This window comes from Esox lucius, chromosome 1 (genome assembly GCF_011004845.1).
Source record: "Esox lucius isolate fEsoLuc1 chromosome 1, fEsoLuc1.pri, whole genome shotgun sequence".
Taxonomy (NCBI): Eukaryota; Metazoa; Chordata; class Actinopteri; order Esociformes; family Esocidae; genus Esox; species Esox lucius.
The window spans coordinates 12,248,107-12,257,207 of NC_047569.1; the positions used below are offsets into that span (position 1 = coordinate 12,248,107).

A 9,101-nucleotide genomic window follows, 5' to 3' on the forward strand; every position below is an offset into this window, starting at 1 on the left:
GAATTGCTACTATTTTGATACACAGTCCAATTATTTCAGGGGCTCAAATGTAATTGGACAAATTCACACAATCCTAAATAAAATAAAAAATGTACTTTGTTGGGAATTCTTTGCAGGCAATGGACATCACCAAATGTTGGGTTTCCTCCTTTGTGATGCTTTGCCAGGCCTTTACTGCAGCGGTCTTCAGTTGTGTTATGTTTGTGGGCTTTTCTGCCTTAAGTTTTGTCTTCAGCAAATGAAATGCATGCTTGATCCGGTGGAGAACAGTTGATTGACTCAGCAATTGCAGATTATACCACATATTTGCTTTAAAAAACTCCTGGGTTGCTTTCGCAGTATGTTTTCGTGTCATTGTCCATCTGTAAAGTGAAGCGCCATCTGATCAACTTTGCTGCATTTGGCTGAATCTGAGCAGACAATATATCCCTATACACTTTAGAATTAATCCGGCTGCTTCTGTTTTCTGTCACATCATCAATAAACACTAGTGACCCAGTGCCATTGGAAGACATGCATGCCAATACCATCACACTGCCTCCACCGTATTTTACAGATGATGTGGTATGCTTCAGATCATGAGCCGTTACAAGCCTTCTCCAACCCCCCCCCCCCCCCCCCCCCCCCCATCATTCTGGTACATGTTGATTCATCTGTCCAAAGAATGCTGTTCCAGAACTGGGCTGGCTTTTTTAGAATAGAAAGGCCAGTCTAATCTGGCCTTTCTATTCTTGAGGCTTATGAATAGTTAGCACCTGTGAGGGAATTTTCTATAAAGTGCATATATAATCACATGTTTTATGAATATATCAATGAGTGATCCAAACACACTATGAGTTCTTAGATGATGCAGCCCACGCACACACACACAGACAGAAAGGCCTCAGAAAACATATGGCCTTGAGATTGGGGCATTTGGTCTTGATGCTCCATGGTGGTTTATCAGCAATAGTGGAATTCAGCAGAACAGCATCCTGTGTCCAGATATTTATGGCCTTGAAATGTATGGCTTTCTGAGTTCAATGAAAGTGTGACACCAACATGAACCATGAGATCTTCAAGTTAAGTTAAGGACACTCAGAAAGTGATAAGGGGCAAGAGGTAAACTCCGCCCTAAGGGGACTTCCAAAGAAGGATGGTCAGATGTTGTGATGTTAGAAGATTTTGTATAAAAGCCATGGTCCTGGACTTAGAATTTGGGTGTATCTGCAGAAGGACCTGGCTTTATTGTCTGTCATTTTTGTATGATTTTCATTAAAGTCTATTGGATTTACAAGTTCCTGAGTTGAAGTGCTTTTTGTTTATGGTCTCTTTATGGTTGACTTGGATAATGATATGCCCACCTCCTGGAGAGTCTTCGTCACTTGGCTAGGTGTTGTGAAGGGGTTTTTCTTTACCATGGAAAGGATCCTATGATCATCCACCACTGTTATTCAGTCACTATTCATTAACTGTTATACATTTTGAATGAAAAGTATTATTTAGATTGCTCTGTGTTAAAGCACTATCTATTTTTAATGTATGTCGAATTAAATAAAATGTGTTATATAGCTACCCTTCCTCTTTAGGTTTACCTGTATGTTGTCTTGAAGCAATCAAAAACCTGATATTTCCTTGTCAATCTTTCTTAATTTACTAGAGAAAGCAGTGACAGTAGCAGAAATAATGACTCGTGTCCTAGCACTGTAATGGTATTTAAAGAAGAAAGATTAATTTGACCCTAATACCAAAGACCCTAATACAGATACTGTGCGTCTATCTTTGAAGCACCCAATGACTTATACATCCATGGATGAATAAGAACAAAAGCACCATTAATGACTGAGGTGAGGCAGGAACAAAATCCAGGACCTATTGGATCCCTGTATTATCCTACAGCAAAGACAAACAAAGTTGCTAATTTAGTTCACCGAGAGCAACTAAATCTGTGTAATTGTTTTATGAGTCTTACTTCTAAAGACAACTGGTTGCAACATAGCTCACCATAACATACTTAACATAGTTTCTTCAAACTATTGTGCTGCCTGCGCATACACACCCACACTCAAATGTGACAACCAGCTTCATTAGGTATTATATCTGGAATGCATTTTAGTTAGCAGGTGTGCCTTGTTGAAAGTGAATTTGTGGCACTTCTTTCCTTTTTAATGCATTTTAGTCAATCAGTTGTGTTGTGACAAGGCAGGGTTGGTACTCTGTACTGTAATAGTATGAATAAAGCAAAGAGAAACAACAGTGCATCATTAATTTAAGACATGATGGTCAGTCAATTCAGAAGATTAGAAGAACTTTGAAAGTTCCTTCAAGTGCAGTCACAAAACAAGTCAAGCGCCAAGAAACTGCCTCGCATGAGGACCGCCATGGGACAAGAAGACCCAGATTTAACTCTGGTACAGAGGAAATATTCTTCAGATTTACCACCCTCAGAATTTGGTAATTACCTGTATCTCAGATTGCAGCACGAATAAATGCTTCACAGAGTGACAGAGATCTCGAAATCAACTGTTCAGAGATTATGTGAATCAGGCCTTCATGGTTGAATTGCTGCAAAGAAACCATGACTGAAAGATAGCAATAAGAACAGACTTGCTTGGGCCATGACAAACGAGAAATGGATATTATACTAGTGTAATTTTTTCCTATGGTCTGATGAGTCCAGATATTAGGTGTTTTCTTCTAACCACCATGCGTTTGTGAGAGGCAGAGTAGATGAACAAATGATCTCCACATACGTGTGGTTCTCTCCGTGAAGCATGGAGGAGGGGAGTGATGATGTGGGGGTGCTTTGCTTGTGACCACGGCTGTGTAAGGGCTATTTGACCAAGAAGAAGAGTTATGGAGTGTTGCATCAGATGATCTGGCCTTCAGAATCACCCAAACTCAATCGTGTTGAAATGGTTTGGGATGACCTGGACTGCAGAGTGAAGGAAAAGCAGCCAACAAGTGGTCAGCATATGTGGGAACCTTTTGGAGAAGGCGGTGACTACTAATGAAGCTGGTTGAGATAATTTCAAGATTGTGCAAGGCTTCTTTGATGAATCTGAAATATAAATGTATTTTAATTTATGAAACACTTTTTTGATTGCTACATAATTCCATGTGTTATTTCATAGTTTTGATGTATTCACTATAATTCTACAATGTGTAAAATAGTGAAAACAAAGAAATACCTTTGAATGAGTGGGCATATCCAAACATTGAAAATTTTAAAAAATATACATTTTAGAGTTATATATAACTGTAATTGCTAGAATGTAAGTAATATTTCTACCAGATGTTTTTTCTTCATCAAAAAATGCTTCCTTTAACCTTACCCTGACCTCAACCTTAAACTAAACCTTTGCGGTTTCCCTAAACCCAACCGCTAACCACACAATTTATTCTAATGTTTATTGTAGCCTATTATCGTAACGTTATATTTTTAAGTAAATGGCAAACACATCACATTCTTTTGTTACTCATGTATTGTTTCTCACTTAAATGAAAATACTTTTCGACTGTAGAATTGCAGAACATGTTGACCAATCTCTTTTGTTTTTAGACCATAAATGAGAGGATTCAAAATAGGAGTACCATAACTGATACTCCAAAAGCACTCCTCAATGAAGGTGATACATTCTCAAATCGATGAGCTAACAGGCCAAAGCAGGTATTGAACTCTAAGAATAGGAACACTACAAGATGTGTACCACATGTCTGAATAGCTTTGCATCAGATGACTTATTTACAACACAGGTGAGTAGAATCTGGATATATGTGAGTATAACCACAATCAACGGTATGCCTTGAAAAAATGCAGTTAAAAACAACCCCTAGTAGTTATTTATATGTGTGTCATCACAAATTAGCTTCACCAATGACGGATTGTTACAAAACACCAGAGATGGGGACAAGTCACACATGGTCAAGTCCAAGCAAGTCTCAAGTCTTAACCATTAAGTCAAAGTTCAGATAAATCAAGCAAGTCAAGTCAAGTCAAGGGTTCACCCTAAGCAAGTCAAGTCGAGTCCTTATAAGTTTCAAGTCAAGTCAAGTCACAGTACTAAAGAGATGAACACACACACACTGTCCTCTGTTTCTGACGTGCGTTTGGTGCGAAGCTCGATTTCAAAATCAAATATTTTTCTCCTCCGCGGTACAATTTTTTGGGGGACGAAGCGGAGGGATCTTGAATCAGCCTGAAGGGGTTGTATTCGCTATAACAACCACCTCACTATACCTTTTCCCGCTTATTACATGGCTACCTACCAAATAAATCAATAATTTGACACAAAATATTGATTTCAAAAGGAATGTATTGATTTAAAAACGATTGTATTGCTTCCTCTAAAGAAAATAGTCCGTTCCGTCTCTGGTTAGAATCCTGCTGCATCCATAGCAACGTGCTGTTTTTAATGGCAACGGTCTGTTATCAAGAAATAACACGCATTCTGCACTGGAATTCAGCCAATCCATGTAATAAGGGCTAATAATAACAACCTTATAAACGAATTATTGTGACTGAAAAACTGCCTAAAATTACGCTGTAATGATTATTGTCTGTATAAGTAAAAAAAAAAAAACTCTTCGAAATGTTTAGGTGCTAGTAATCACATCGGCGCCTCCATGTTAGCCTTTCATGCAGTAAAGTTAACTGTTATGGTGTAAGCACAATGCTTTTTAGTTTCCACACGCAGTCCACAAACACTTGAAAATGCGCACATTTAATACAGACATTATGGCCTACGTGTAATAATATACATGCCCGCTCATTTTAAGATGCCCATCAACATTAAAATTCAGGCTTTGCCACTGTTATAGTCAAATTCCCTTACATCTATTTACCAGATGTATTCTGTAATGATACACATTTCTAACAAGAAAAAATAAAATAAAATATGCAACCAAGGCCAAATTATGACAAACAAAAGATTAATTCATTACTTAATCGTTATAGATCTTAGTGAAACTGAATATAAAGAGATTACTTTCTTACCTTTCCTTGTGGTTCTTAAAATGACGAATGAAAGTTGACGTTGTTGCATATTTTGCATCTGGCAAATCTTTTTTTATTCACACAGTCCAGTTCAAAGTCCTTGTATCCAAACGATACTATTTGTGGAGCTCGACTAACGTTACTGTCTGCCATGTTTGGCGCGGTTTGAATTGTGCAGCGTTCAAGGCACATACGCTGATTAGTGCTGCTGATGTCACAACATATAAAATAATTTTATTGCTGTTTGTTTATTATAAGTTCAAGTCATTGTCGAGTCTTCCACTTCAAGTCAAGTCAAATCTCAAGTAACTTGTTCTCAAGTCAAAGTCAAGTCAAGTCATTTTGATACTTTAATCAAGCAAGTCACAAGTCCTGAAAATTGTGACTTGAGTCCCCCACCTCTGCAAAACACATCCACTACTGTGATTCTGCACATTTTAAAGCGAGTGACAAGTACCAACAATATTGTAATTGGGGTAATTATCAATAGCCACATCAAAATGGTCATTTTCTTCAAGTTATTCTGACACAAAATGGAGTTACATCTCAGCGGACAGCAGATAGCGATATACCTGTCATAAGCCATGATAGTCAGAATAGTGAATGAGCCAGTTCCATACAAGTGGATGAGCAAAGCTTGGATGAAACATGGAGTCAGGATGTTCACAACCAGCTGAGGGAACAAGGCTCTAGCAGTATATAAGGGTTCCAAAAATGAATGCTGGATAAACACCTGATGGAGCTATGGACAGTGATTCCAAGGTCAACATGTATGTAGAATTCTTATCCATAAAACGTGTTTGCAATTTTCTTCCAAATAGGTGCCCACCTGAAATGAGGAGAAAGTGAAGGTTTTAGTAATTTTATTAGTACAATTATTACATTTATGTAAAAGAGCATAATTTTTTTAGTGCAACAATAAACTAAAACTGAAAATCTCCAAAATAAGAAATATGTTATGGGAACTGGGCTCTGGCACCCATAAGCATGTGTCGGGAAAATGGTGAGACATGGTGTTTGCTTGATGAAATCTCCATCAGCCTTGTCTTTGTTTCAGTTTTCCAGTATTTATTACTACTGTACATTTCTTGTCTTACTAGACACATTGTTCATGCTCTAAACACATGCTATAAATCCAAATCCCAAAATATATACACATTTTATATCTGCTATTAACATACATATTCATATACACATTTACATAAACTGTCCAAATATGCTTTGGCTGTTACTGCAGAGTAATATACACTGATACAAATACCATGAAATATGACTGACCCTGACAGTATACCTATATAAACCGCTAAACATGTACAAACCGATTCAAATGTGTATAGTTAAAATATTTTCAACACTTTTCCAGCACAACACAAAGTGTACATCTTATAACAGCCTATGGAGCCAACGTGTCGGCCTATATTATTTCAGCCTAAAACAGCAGAGACGTGTGGCCAAAAATACCACTTACTTCAACATGCTCATCACTTGTACAAACGACTGGTTTAGCTAATGTTCTCATTACTTGTAAAACAAGTGGTTTATGTGGTTTTAATGTATTACAAACCTGAAAAACAAGGACAAATGGTGAGGCAGAGAGACGTGGTGTTTCCTTATTGAAATCTCTGCAGTTATAGCGGGAAAACAGCGGAGTATATGCTCTTACTTACAGTCCCTTGGGAAAACCACCGCCTCACACTGCCATCTACTGACGGGAGGTAGTTACAGCAGCCCAACAGATTCCGATGTTCAAACAATATTACTTGTTTTACAGCACAGAGAATTATCTTTTGAGAAAAGTAAACAGAAAACAGATACCACCTCAAATCATGTACTACCTAAAACCCAGTTCTTACAGTCATACAAATGTGATCACACTCTAGTGGGCATCACAAATACATTAAATATAATTTATTTCAGAGGTTGTATTTATATTTATTGCCAATTGGAAACATTAATCCACTGGCTTATTGTAATTTAAGTTAATCTATATGTTGGGTTATTCTTACTTCTTTCTTCTAACGTCTGTCCACAAATTGTTAGTTAGCTTTAGACGTGACTGATTCTGGTGTGATTTCATGGCTCCAAGAAAAGCGCTTTATTTTCTCCACCCAGCAAATAGGGGACATCCTCAGGATATCCAAGGGAACATCGCACAGCCTCCTATTATTCTGTGGACATGCTAATGACTTGTTTTTGTATGGAGAGCAAGTGTCTTCAAAATGTATTTTTCTCAGATGATGTAACCAATCAACTCTCTGGTGAGATTGTTTTACTAAGTGGAAGACGTTATTGACTTATTGCCATTTTGTTAACACATATTATAAACATTAAATTACTTTGTGACTGAGTTGATATAAAAGATATTCAATGATTATTTTATTTTTTTATGTACAGTTAGGTCCGGAAATTATTGGACACTGAGAAGTTATTGGCTGTTTACCAAAATATATTCAAGTAACAGTTAGATATCAGCCGTTTCATATAGTGGTTGAAATAATGATCGCATACCCGGTCGTCAAGGGAGAGAGTAATTCAATGATTTATTGCTGCATTTGGTAGTCTATTGTTCATGGTCTTACAAACTCGATCTCATCTCATCTCAAAGTTCTTCTGGTTGTCCTCTACTTAATAGACTTCACAGGAGAGAATACACATCACAGTACTGTAAGCCCGTTGGCTGATTACTGTCGTGCTTTGACTGAACCTGACTTCCTGTGTACGGATAAACAGATGTTCTGTTGTGAACTAAACATAACAAGCATACATTCATACACTTCAAAAAGTTAAATATGAAGAAGGGCTTAAAGTGCAGTCTCTTAGCTTTAATTTGAAGGTATTCGCATCCAAACTGGAGGAAGGGTTTAACAGTGAACAGGCTAGAGTGGTCCCTGAAGCGTACCATCACACCGGTGTGATCAGACTAGAGTGGTCCCTGAAGCATAAAATCACACTGGTGTGAACAGGCTAGAGTGGTCCCTGAAGCATAAAATCACACCGGTGTGATCAGACTAGAGTGGTCCCTGAAGCGTACGATCATACCGGTGTGATCAGGCTAGAGTGGTCCCTGAAGCATAAAATCACACTGGTGTGAACAGGCTAGAGTGGTCCCTGAAGCGTACGATCTCACCGGTGTGATCAGGCTAGAGTGGTCCCTGAAGCGTACGATCACACCGGTGTGATCAGGCTAGAGTGGTCCCTGAAGCATAAAATCACACTGGTGTGAACAGGCTAGAGTGGTCCCTGAAGCGTACGATCACACCGGTGTGATCAGCCTAGAGTGGTCCCTGAAGCATAAAATCACACTGGTGTGAACAGGCTAGAGTGGTCCCTGAAGCGTACGATCACACCGGTGTGATCAGGCTAGAGTGGTCCCTGAAGCATAAAATCACACAGGTGTGAACAGGCTAGAGTGGTCCCTGAAGCGTACGATCACACCGGTGTGATCAGCCTAGAGTGGTCCCTGAAGCATAAAATCACACTGGTGTGAACAGGCTAGAGTGGTCCCTGAAGCATAAAATCACACTGGTGTGAACAGGCTAGAGTGGTCCCTGAAACGTACGATCACACCGGTGTGATCAGCCTAGAGTGGTCCCTGAAGCATAAAATCACACTGGTGTGAACAGGCTAGAGTGGTCCCTGAAGCGTACGATCATACCGGTGTGATCAGCCTAGAGTGGTCCCTGAAGCATAAAATCACACTGGTGTGAACAGGCTAGAGTGGTCCCTGAAGCGTACGAAGTGGTCCCTTTTTTTATTGTCTTTGGTTGGGTAGACCTTACGACTTCAGGGATAGTCCTAAAATGGTTCAGGTCATACTTAGAAGCAAGAGGGTATTATGTGAGTATAGGAGACCATAGGTCTGAGTGGACATCCATGACATGCGGAGTTCCTCAAGGCTCAATTCTTGCGCCACTCCTATTCAACCTGTACATGCTCCCAATGAGCCAAATAATGAGAAAGAACCAAATCTCTTATCACAGCTATGCAGATGACACACAGATCTACTTAGCCCTATCGCCTAACGATTACAGCCCAATTGACTCCCTGCTCCAATGCATTGATGAAATAAATAGTTGGATGTGCCAAAACTTTCTTCAGTTAAACAAAGATAAAACTGAAGTTATTG

General features: G+C 38.9%; 1 pseudogene; it reads right to left on the bottom strand.

The window, feature by feature from the left end:
• Positions 1 to 3,472: 3,472 nt before the first annotated feature.
• Positions 3,473 to 5,766, bottom strand: LOC106024409 (annotated as a pseudogene).
• Between the last annotated feature and the right edge of the window lie 3,335 nt (positions 5,767 to 9,101).